The sequence below is a fragment of the Pimephales promelas genome, chromosome 13, assembly GCF_988280905.1.
Source record: "Pimephales promelas chromosome 13, fPimPro1.hap1.1, whole genome shotgun sequence".
NCBI classification, from domain to species: domain Eukaryota; kingdom Metazoa; phylum Chordata; class Actinopteri; order Cypriniformes; family Leuciscidae; genus Pimephales; species Pimephales promelas.
The window spans coordinates 23,116,091-23,128,250 of record NC_142781.1 but is presented as its reverse complement, the minus strand read 5'-3'; positions in this window follow the sequence as shown (position 1 = coordinate 23,128,250).

The window sequence follows — 12,160 nt, the reverse complement described above, 5'->3', positions numbered from 1 at the left end:
CAGAGGAGCATATAGTCATAACAAAAGTGATATAGCATAATCTTTTCACCATATGAAAATGTTTTTGATATTGAAAGATGTTTCTTGAAAACCTACGAATAATCAATTTGCTTGTATTGCTTAAATATCACTAACTTAAATTTCAGTATTTCAAAGTAGACATTTATTTATTTTTCTCACTTTTTTATTAGGCAGCTGAAAAACTTTTTTGCACCATTTTTATCACCTTCAACAAAATCAAAAAATCCTCTCTTCCATGAACACTTAACTGTCTATTTCTGATTTTATAATAATAATTCTTCTTCTCTTTCTGTGTTTTTATTATTTTTATTATATCCCTCCCTGCTTGCTTGTACTATTCTAGACAATGGTTGAAACTGTATTACCATCACTTCTCATGTTTTTGCGTCCTTAAGATTTATTTCTTATTTGTCAGTTACTTTGGATAAAAGCATCTGCTAAATGAATAAATGATAAGGAATCATATTATATTTTGGTCTTAATGTAATGTATAGTAGCAATATCAACATAAACCTACAACATTTAAAAAAATATATATATACAAGTTATTTAAAATATCCACCTTTTTTTAATGGAGCAATCTTTTGGATCAAGAAAATTGGGCAGTGCATGATGAAGAACACATGATTTTGAGATTTATACTGAGCAAGATTAAGCCTTTTAGTGAAATGCATGCATTGCTCACACCCTCTCCAATTTTTCCTCCACCCCCTCCCAGCCTGTCTGCTGTCATGCGCGTTCACGAAGTGGATCTGTCAGGCTGTCGGCTCACACTGTCTGCACAGGCAAGCATTATTACGTAATGGTTTCTTTTTCAGTGAATAAGAAGGAAAAATGTCCCAGGGTGTTGTCTCGTCTCCTGAAAACCTGCCTGGGAACAAAGGATACTCAGACCTGTTATCATAATAGTCTATTTAAAATTTCACTTAACCCCTCCTTGCAGCAGCATCCAAAAACAGGGATGTTCGGGAAAAACAAAACTCATTAGAAAAATCCTTCAACAGAAACCTGAGGAAGCACGTGGAATAAGATTCACGGGAGTTTCAAGACTGCTGATGTCTTGAATGTGCCTGTGCACAACTGGCCTCTGTGAACATGTGATCCAATCACATCTCTGGGGACTATTATCTTGTCATTCCTATTTTCTCCACTTTATCAAGGCAGCAGTTGAAAGTTCCTTTATGCTTTCCTCAATTATTTATCTGGTTTCAGCCTTTGATTATTTTGAAGTTCGCATACACAGCACTCTCTGGCTGCATCACAAATTGTGTTGTGATTTGATTTTATGTATTAATTTGCAAGAGCCTGCACCTTTGTTTTGTGGTTATGTAGATACTTTGTGATTCATAACCAAAGAAACAAAATATTGCTTTCAAGTTTGTATTCAGTTAGTTTCATTTGTTCATCAGTTTCCATGGACACTAATCTATCGTCACAGCTGTTTGTCATTATGCTCATCACCATTGTTATTTATCAACTCCTCTCTCTCATTTTCCGGTATTGTCACGTTATCACGCTATTTTATGTTGTCAGTGCTCGTTTAATTAACCCTGTTGTTATTTGGAACTACTGAATCTGTCTTCACCTTCTTATTTAGACTTGGATGTTACAGAATACCAGATTTTTGTGCAGCTTTTTTTTTGTGTGTTTGTGTGATTTTGAATATTTGTGTTTCATTCCCCTCTTCACCATGGATCTGCTCACTGTAAGACTTATGGAGCAGATGGACCATTCACGGGGGAATTATACAGACCTTTTAGATCTGGCGTGCCTTACACACTATGACGACGAGCAAAGGTAATTGGTAAGATAATTGATTTACAAAGCATTGACTGAAATTAAGGTATAAATGATACAAAACGGAAAAAAAACGTCTGAAAATCGTCTCCGACCTACTCCATATCTCGTCGACATAATGTATTCAATCTATATCCACACCCACACTCATAGCTTCAGCTTGACTTCATATGAGCACACTGAAAATTAAAGAACAATGGTGACTAACCTTGATTTAAGGTTTTAACGTTTCTGATGTTATTGGACAATACAGCATAACCCCATTACATTTCTGGGCCTTCCAAAAGCAGGAGGCAGATGGAAACTCTAGATGTCACATCACTGCTGAGGTGCTTTGATGTAGTATAACATTTGGACAAGTTATCGCCCTCATTTCTGGCTTTGCCAGTATGCTCCTGCCTGCCCGTCAGATTTCGTTTATCACTTTACAGAAGCTGTTAAAGTATTTAGGACTGATGCTAAATATGTCTGCTGTGAATGTTCCTTTTACATCTGCATGAGGTTCTATAAATCCTCAGAAAAATGTGACATGTCAGAAAAGTAACATAGTTACAGAATGCAAGTTGAAGCCAATCGTGATATGAAGTCGTTTATATATATATATATATATATATATATGAAGAGTTCAGATGCAAAAGCCTCTAAGTGCCATTTGAAATTTTCTTCTAGAATGATAATTTTTATCAAGCTTGTATATTTAAGCTCAGTAATTTCACTTAAATTGCAATGAAGATTACCTATTAATTGTAATTTAAGTGAAATTACTGAACTTAAAGCTTGATAAAAATGATCTTTCTATAGAAGAAAATTTCAAATTGCACTTAGAGGCTTTTGCATCTGAACTCTTCATATATATGCCTATATAATCAATGTTTTTGCTGGCACAAAAGCAATTAGGGGTTTTAAATGTCTACACAATCTCTCGAATTAGCTGTAAATCACAAATCATAGGGAGCTTCAACAACAATACAAAATATGGATCAGTGTTAAAACCTCAATTCTGGTGCGTATATGGGCATTCTCTTGTTTAAAGAGAACCTGACTGCCGATGGTGCTTCTAATGCTTTTGTTGCCTACACTGTGTTATATAAGTACAATCTGTAATAACAAGCATAAAATATAACATTAGCAGACAAATGCTTTATCACATCCTGCATCTGGTCATTTGAGCCAAAGGCAAGGCTTATACTTTGCTGTGGTTTCTGTCAAATGCACACAAATATACACACTGACACACACACATTCAAACATTCCTTTGGTTTGTTCTTGAGCATACAAGCATGAATTTGCAGCAATTCCATTCAGTGCATAAATCATCTCTGTCCAGACCCTGATAGCACATGGTGCTCTAGTTTGGCACAGTTCCATCGGGCCTCTCAGTCCAAGAGAGAGTGAAAGGGAAAGCCCACATATGGAGTCCGTAGACCACTCACATTGTGAGCATCAGCTCTCAGGGTGATGAAATATTTATTGAGAATGCTCAAACAGACAGTGCACGTTTCCTCCATTTTTTTAAGTGGCATAAGTGGGACTTCGCATCATATTGGCCATAATTCAATCAGGTTTTCATCTGGTGATCATAAAATGCACACATAGCCTACAGCCTGTGAACTGCCCTAAATAACAATAACCTTCTTAGATATGAAATAAACACATAAGTACTTTAACTTTCCAAAGCCATCAGATCATATTACTCTCATTGAGATGACTGAGTTAAGGGTCGCTATAGTTCTGTCAACACTAATCCATTTATATTGCAAACCTTCTGTTGTTGTTGCGGTCTTTATCCCTTTTGTGCCATAGAAATCTCAATATAAGCCCATAATACAGCCAGTTAAATACTGTTCATCACCCCATTGCATAATAAGTGAATAAAATAAACACAGTGTTTTTAAACACAGGTGTGGTTTCCATGCAGTTTATGCAGCTATCATGATTATGAGCTAACTACAAACTCAATTAATACCCCATAGACTGCATTTTCCATCATCCTGGCACCTAACCACACCTGGAACTCATAGCCATCTATCTATTCCCGTTTCAGTCATATCCAACTCTTGGTGATTCTATGGCCATCTCTTATGAAACATTGCACTTATTGCACACGCACACAGAGTTTCAATTCACCTATACTGCATGTTTTTGGATTGTTGGGGAAACCGGGGCAACTCTAGGAAACCCACGCAGACACAAGGAGAATTTTCCACACAAAAAGGACTCGAGCCGGGGACCTTCTTGCTGTGAGGCGACAGTGCTACCCACTGAGTCACTATGCCAACCCCTTGCCCTCATCTGACACACACGACATACCTGCTTTATGCTCCTTATTATCTTGCTATTTACTGCTGTTACCTCATCCAAGTCAATCGCCAGTCATCTTCCAATCATCCAAGTCGTCTTCCAGTCAACCTTCGTCTCAGCGTAGTTCCCTTGTGTGTGTGTGTGTGTGCTCCAACAGATCTGTAAGACAAATACTCAAAGTTAACAATACAAGTGTATCTCATCTACTAACGATTTATGCATTGTGTTCTTGTCATATCTCCAAATAAACTGGTTTGAGTTTTGCCTCAGTTCTGATCATTGTGTCCAAGCTACATATAAGACATTGATCTCACAGTTTAGGACATTTTTAAATGTGAAAATTATATTTATTGCAATTATAATGATCTATTGTTTACTTTACACACATGAATAAAGTAGCCTATAGTATATTCATTTACAGAAATATATGTGGCATACCTCAAATTTACATGAATATTTGAGAGTAATTTATAAGAACCAATTGGAATGGTCATTTGTTTACAAATCGAATGATAGACTGCTTCCCCTTTATCATGTCTCTGTTCAAATGTGTAATGGCTTTGAGGACTCTCTGTTGGGTCCTTCAGAAGAGCCCGAAGATTTGACTATCAATAACTCAATAAAATAAAATCAATAAAATGTTTTATCTCAATTTTAAGAAAGCTCAGGATCACGTGTTGCTGCTTCTGCCCACTTTCACATGTCTGAATAAAACATATATTAAAGAATGTGTTTTGAAATACTGCTGCAGCTTGGTAATTCACACAGAGTTTTACAATATAAAAAGCACTCTCTTGCATTACAGAGGAAACAATGGCTCTTGGACAGTTAAAATTCATTAAACACAAACCCCCATTATATGAACATGGACGATGAGTTATAAAACAAAACAGGACACTTAAAGAAGCTTAACCTTCAGGGAGTGAGTTAGAGTTGGTGGAAGGACAGTGCCTAGGGCAAAGAATCTAGGGAGACATGCAGCTTTAGTCTGGTCATGAGATTTCATCACTCTAAAAATACATCCTCTCAAAAGCCCAAAGAGCTTTTCTGTGCTCTCAGTATGTGTGTGTGTGAGGGTTTGTATGTGTTGAATAATGAAGTGTGAGAGCTGGCAGAGCATGAACAGTGTACAGATTCTCCTCAGAAAATTCTTCACCACAGTTTTGCAGTATCCCTTTAGAGCCCAGCATAACTCCAATTTTTCCATAAAGGGGCGGAGTCAAAACTTTGAGGGTGAGTTAAAGGGATACTCAAGCCAAAAAAGGATAATTATTATTTATTATTTACTCACCCTCATCATGCCATTCCAGATTATGCCTTACTTTCTTCAGATGAACACAGAAAGATGATTTTTAGAAAAATAATCCATCTCTGCAAGTGACTCATATAATAAAAGTGTGTAAATTGACACTTACAAAACCACACAGAGTGAGCACAATGGATACGACCCCAATGGTCGAATCAATAATGTCTTCTGAAGGAGTTCAATTTTAATACTAAAGCTTTGTACTAAAATTTCAAACTTTTTAAACTATAAACCATTACTTCTGTCCAACTGTCATAGGCATGTTCATTCATTCATGCTTGAGCACGTTGGGAATCTAACACGAGAAGTGACTTTTCCCTGTTACTTGTGTGAGCACAATGTGATGATATTGCACTTCACACTGATCTCATGAACCCGCACCTGACAGTTGGGCAGGAGAGATGGTATTTTTCTGGTAGTATTTTTCTCACAAACACATATGATTTTGCTTTGATTAAGACTTTCATTAAGACATTGATTAATCCACTGGGGTCACATGGGTTACCATTGTGTTCGTTTTTTGAAAGCATAAACTTTTGGGTTACTATCCACTCACATAATACAATGTATTTTTAAAAAAGTCTTTGTTTTTCTTCATCCGAAGAAAGAAAATCAAATACTGGTCCGGAATGGCATGAGGGTGAGTAAATGATGACATAATTTTCATTTTTGGGTGGAATATCCTTTTAATACTCTGGCTATCTTCACTTTCTTCTACTTACTGTCAGTTTCAGATCTAACAACTTCTAAAAAGGCCATTTGTTGTTACCAAACTGCAAAAATGACTTCTCTTTAGATGTCAAACATATGAATATTTTTTCAACATTTTTGGCACTGTCTGTCACAATCATGTCTTGTTTAGTTTCATTATCATATTCTGTTTAGTTTCTATAGTTTTCCCTTTCTTAGGGGCCGTCAACAAGACACTGTCCTGGCAGCATAATACAGCGTTTTTTTAATCGTTTTCAAGGATAAGTGTGAATGGGGATTGTTTTGACAATGTTGTCATACAAAAAACACAAAGGAAAACCTTTTTTGTTTTTAGTTCATCGTTGTAAACGTGCCCAAAGTCTTTTCCAGTGTGCTCATACTTTGCTTGTTACCATGGTTTTTCTATTAGACACACTGTTCATTGTATCATTGATTACCTGTAAATAACAACAGGAAAATTGCACACATGATGTCACTTTATGTTGGAATCCTGTTTCAAAACCGCTCTCTGTCCCACCACCACCTCTAATAATCACAAACACTTTGACACATATAAACACAATCCTGTAGCTAACATGAGATATGTGTGATTAAGGAATAAAGGCTGCATAATTCATGTGTGTGGGCAGGTGTCATAACATTCTGACAAGCCTGAGAATTCTAGTGACTAAAAGCCACAAACCTTTACATTAAAAATGATGACAAATAAGATTGAGTGATCCTTTGTTCTGACCCTCACCCACTGATGCAATTAATCTGTGAGTACATACCAGTAGAGTAATCCTCAAATTATGGTGCTTCACTCTAACTAATGCATGCCAATACCTATACAGCATAAATATTAAACTAATAATGTAAACATCATGGAAACAGATATGTTGTTATACAATTTGTGTTTTCTAGAGGTTATCAAACTAAAGTGCAGGTTAATGTCTGACTTTGATGTGTAAAAGTGCTCAAGTAAATGGGTCAAAAGCAATGGCAATAATAACAGTCCTCTGTGAAGAAAGAAGAGGAAAGCATTGTGGTATCCAAATGCTTGGCACTTTAATCTATAAATCACATTCTCACTGCAGAATCACCATGATGATTCTCTCATGCTTATATTAAAACAATCTTCCTAGAATTAAGAATCACCAGGAATGCAACAATAAAACATATGTTGTGAATCAAAATTATTATTTAGTGACTCAAGTATATAAATGTGTAAGTATTATATAAGTAAATGTATGATATGTGGTGTCAGTAATTACTTAATTTACAGATCAAAACTTTAAGATGGTACTGTACATTGCATCTAATTTGCATTATTTGCATTGCACATTTGGCGTGGCTTTTGAAGTCTGGGTCCTTCGAAGAATGCAGCCTTTGAATTGGGACATAGCCTTTATGTTGTTCTGGCAATGGCCTCAGCACCTTAGGGGACGATATGGTTCCCTTCAAATGTGATATTATAAAAATTAGATAAACATATTGAAAAACGCAAACTTGCTCATCGAGATTCTCTTTAGATTTTCTTTGCCATGACGGTTGACCTGAACAGACAAATCATGTAGGCTACTTGCATAGAATAGTTCTTAGTTTTTAACGACACGTGTTCCTTCCACTCCAAAACAGAAGAGGATTTTACTATGAACTAGCCACCCACACAAAGCTTTTGTTTTTTAGCCAACTATCTTCAAAAGAAATTAAGTATGTCAGGGAAGTGTTTTATAAAAGGCTGTGCAATTACTACAAAAGGTATTGGAATGAAGAAGACATGTGACTTACGATGGACCTATTTTTAGTTGCAAGGAGTTAGTTACCATAGAATTCTTCTTCTCTTTGCCTCTTTTAAGCCTCTCACACAGTCTATCTTTCATTGTCGTAGAGTCCATCGGTAGTTGCTATGGAGACAGCCCCCGTTATTCCACACTTGGCATTGTATTCTGAACGACCCTTTAGCAGGTGGAGGAGCCGTGAGACCAGATCTGCCGATGGGTATGCACCAATCACAATATTAGACCTGACAGGGGTACCCTGGGTATTTGTACATGATTTAGCCTAATATAATTGTGCAAAAATGCTTTCCGTGAAGTCTTTAATGACTGGGGTGTCTTTGGTTTCAGCCACTACTCCTATAAGATGGCCTCTCATGTTATATTGCTTGATTAAAAGAAATATTGGGCATATTATTAAAATTGTCTATATACCTCTATTATTTCATACATTGTAACAATAGACCTCAAAAACAAATAATTTCATAGATTTTTTGTATTTATTTTAGCAGAAAATGTCTTTTGAAAAACTGCATTGCGAATAGCATACACAAATTAAAAATGGAGAAATGGAGAAATATTAAATAGCTACTCATTGACATAGCAATATGCATATAAGCTTTTCAGGGATCGACCATTTGCAGTGCTTCATGGAAGTGGGCGGAGCTAAAGTGCTATTTTGGAGTGAGTTGCTTTTTTCTCTGATTGATACAATTTTATTTACACCATCATGGGTAATGTAGTTTTTCACCAGGAATTCCATGATTATTATAAAATAATGAAATAAAATAATGTGGGCTGACGGCTTCAACAGAAACAAATACCATATAGCCTATTAACAACCACAATATCTGTCTCGAAAGGCTCAAAATCAATTTTCTTATGAAGAAGAGTAATCTGAATTATTCTAAGAGAGAGAGAAAGCTTATTTTCATAAAACACACTCAAACTATATCCATGTTCTTTCTGCACTTCTCTTCTAAGAGCGTGTTTGAGAGCTAATTTTCAATAGGCCTACATAAAAACATAAAACAGTTTAAATAGGCCTGCATGCGATCGTGTTTATGACTAGCTGTGCATATGATTATTGGCTACATTCGGTTTTGTATATTACTTATTATTGCTCAAAAATAATATCTTTGTAGAGTAATTTTGTTATTCCATTTCATTTTTGAAACATTTGTTTCTTAGGCTACTGGGAATGTGTGGTTCTGAAGGCTATCATAAATTAATTGCATGCTTATTAATGAATGACATCCAGTACTGTAAAAAGTTGAAGCAGATGCTGAAGGAGCCAGCTGTATTTCAAAGGTCATCCAAGGATATTGATGGGAAATGCCTCATTCCTTTCTGCTGACCACAATATATTCTAATGGGGCTGGTAGAGAACCGTCAGTTACTGGTCATGCTCTGAAGACCATATTGTGTTGTGGGGAAGTAGAAAAGTCTTTAGTCTTTTGTTTGCAATGAAGCAGGAATAAATAGACACATGGCAAACATGAATCTGATCAGCTCATTGATCCAGCGATTCTAGGAAGTTGAGCTTTAGCATTCTAGAGATGTGTTAGTCTTACAGCAGATCGTGTAAGAATACGTATGAGACAGTCATACTGACTTCTGCTGTCTTCTAAACATACGCCTGTCCAAACTAAGTATTTCTGAAAGAAGGGAAATATGTGCAGCTTTTATCACCATGGTGATGGCGGGCTGAGTAAACAGCGGGTCTGCTGACAGGCTACCGCATTGACTAATGATGGCAATGAGGTCATTTGTTCCAGAGTGATGGGAGGAACTAAAATCTGGTATGTATGTCTCTATAGCCTCACCCATAGATGTAGTGAAAGTGTATACTGTACATGTCTACTGTAGTGCAATGCAGTGGAGTGTGGATATTGTTCAGAAATATCTAGATTATGTACAGGCCAGTGGGTAAACACTAAACAGCTATAAAGATTTTTAATGATTCAAGGGGAACACAACAAATATGCCTGGTCATGTTTTAAACGTTCTGTATTATAAACAAAGAATGAAGCTCAAAGTTTGTACATGATCATATAATTTGCTCAGCACGAAGGTTGGTTTGTCGCTTATTGATCGAACTCTGATTTTCAAGGTCATTTTTATTAGCTCAAAGACATTAACCTTAAAGCATTGAGAATGGCATTATTTCTCCATGGAACATATTACATTTTACCTTTTACCCTTCTAAATTTGTATTTTCATTTATTAACATCTGGCTTTAGAGACCCCAAACATGAACATAAAATCAGAGAATTAACAACAACAACACAGCATTAGTTTTCTGCATATTAGGCCTACTTATTAAAACAGGTACATTTAATTAACCTGAATTTACCTGTTTACATTTATTGCTCTCAGTAAAAACAGTGGTTGGTCCTCCTCCAGACCCCACAACACATCAGGTCCTTTGTGGGCGCATAATTCTTGGAGTTCTGACAGCCTCTTTGAGATGAGAGCTGTGCACATGCAGTCGCTCTCATCTTTGATTATGCATGAACTACCCCCTCCGTTCGCTCCAGCTCCAACTACGTGGTGTGGTTGCCATGGTAACCGACGATATGCAGACCTGAGATGGGCAACAATAGGATTTTCCATGTGTGTAGTGTGTGAGAGTGAAGATTCCCCTGCCTTCACCTCAGCATATCAAAAGATGTTTTTGCCAATGGATAATATCTGTGAAAGTGAAGCATGTTTTAAGTTATAGATTCAATATTTTAGGTTTATTTAATATATATTGTAGGCTATATGTTTATATATGCTATATAATTCAGGCTGCGTGTTATAGCTATTTTCATGGTTAATTAGAAACTTTTCCAAGAATTGGTTTAATCAGTCTAAACAGTTTAAGAACGGTTGCAGCGAAATGGCTCATCAATAGAATTGTTTGAGTTGTTACTTGTGCCTCAATTAGGGCACAAGCAACCCGATAGCACTGACATCTTAGAGACATAGTCTGCATTTACATCTGCAAGAGTGTTCATCCGCAAAATGTCTCTGAGACGTCTCCTGTCAGATGTCATATAGACATGACATTTAGAATATGTCTTTAAGATCTTTGTTTTTTAGAATGTAGAACAGAGACATTTCCAGTGAATTGATCAAACAAGTTTGAGTTAATCGGTGTGGTCCATCGTAAAGTACATACTGAACTGATCCGGCTTAGGGGTTCCTTCAAACTACACATAGGCCTAACATTTAGGCGTGTACACACACCTAAGTGTTATGTTCAATTTTGTTTCATAGGCTTTAATTACAGGTGAAGTATCTCCCTCTACTGTATGGTGCAGCTCACAGCAGTGGCTGTTTTTTGTTTTTTGATTTTTTTGGCTAACCCATTGCTGCTGTGAACAGCAGGAAGCAGAGTCGTGATGGGAAAAGCAGTGAGAGGAGAGCATGTAATATTTATACCAGAAAGGCACCAAGTGAACGAGACTCAAGTGTAATTTTCTCTTCGCCCACAACCTCCCACTATCTCTATCCACACCATGCAAAGTCTGTGGGGATGTAAAAGGTGCCATAGGCATTATTAGTGTCAAGAATAATACCACCAGCAGTTACTGACTATTCCTGATTTCCATTGGCAACAATGCTGGGTTTTGCATAACACAAGAGAAAGCATGAGGCAGTAAACCATGAAATTGGCCCAGTGGTGAAAGAAGCATCTTTTTTTTAAGAAGTGGGGAGGAGAAAGGGAGGTTTGCTTTGCTGAAGCCCAGTGGGGGAAAAACACATAGGCGCACACAAAAACAAATGTCACATTGCACAATGATTAGTTCACCTCAAAATGAAAATTTCCTGATAATTTACTCACCCCAATGCCATCCAAGATGTTCTTCTCTTTATTTCTTCAGTGGAAAAGAAATTGAGTATTTTAAGGAAAACATTTCAGTATCTCCACACAATAGACTTTAATTGCAACCAATATGTTAAAGTCCAACTCAATGCAGTTTCTACATAGACGAGAGTATTGTGCAAGAAAAAAAAAACTAGGATAAATAAATAATGAAATAAATATGTAATATAACATGATACAATATATTCATGTATATATATATATATATATATATATATATATATATATATATATAATATTTTTTCGAAATATGCAATATAATTATATATAATATTTTTTTCGAAATATGCAATATAATTATATAATTAATTATATATATATAATTAGGCCTATGTATAAAATATGTATAATTAGGCCTGTGTATAACATTTTAGATAACTTGGACTTTTATTA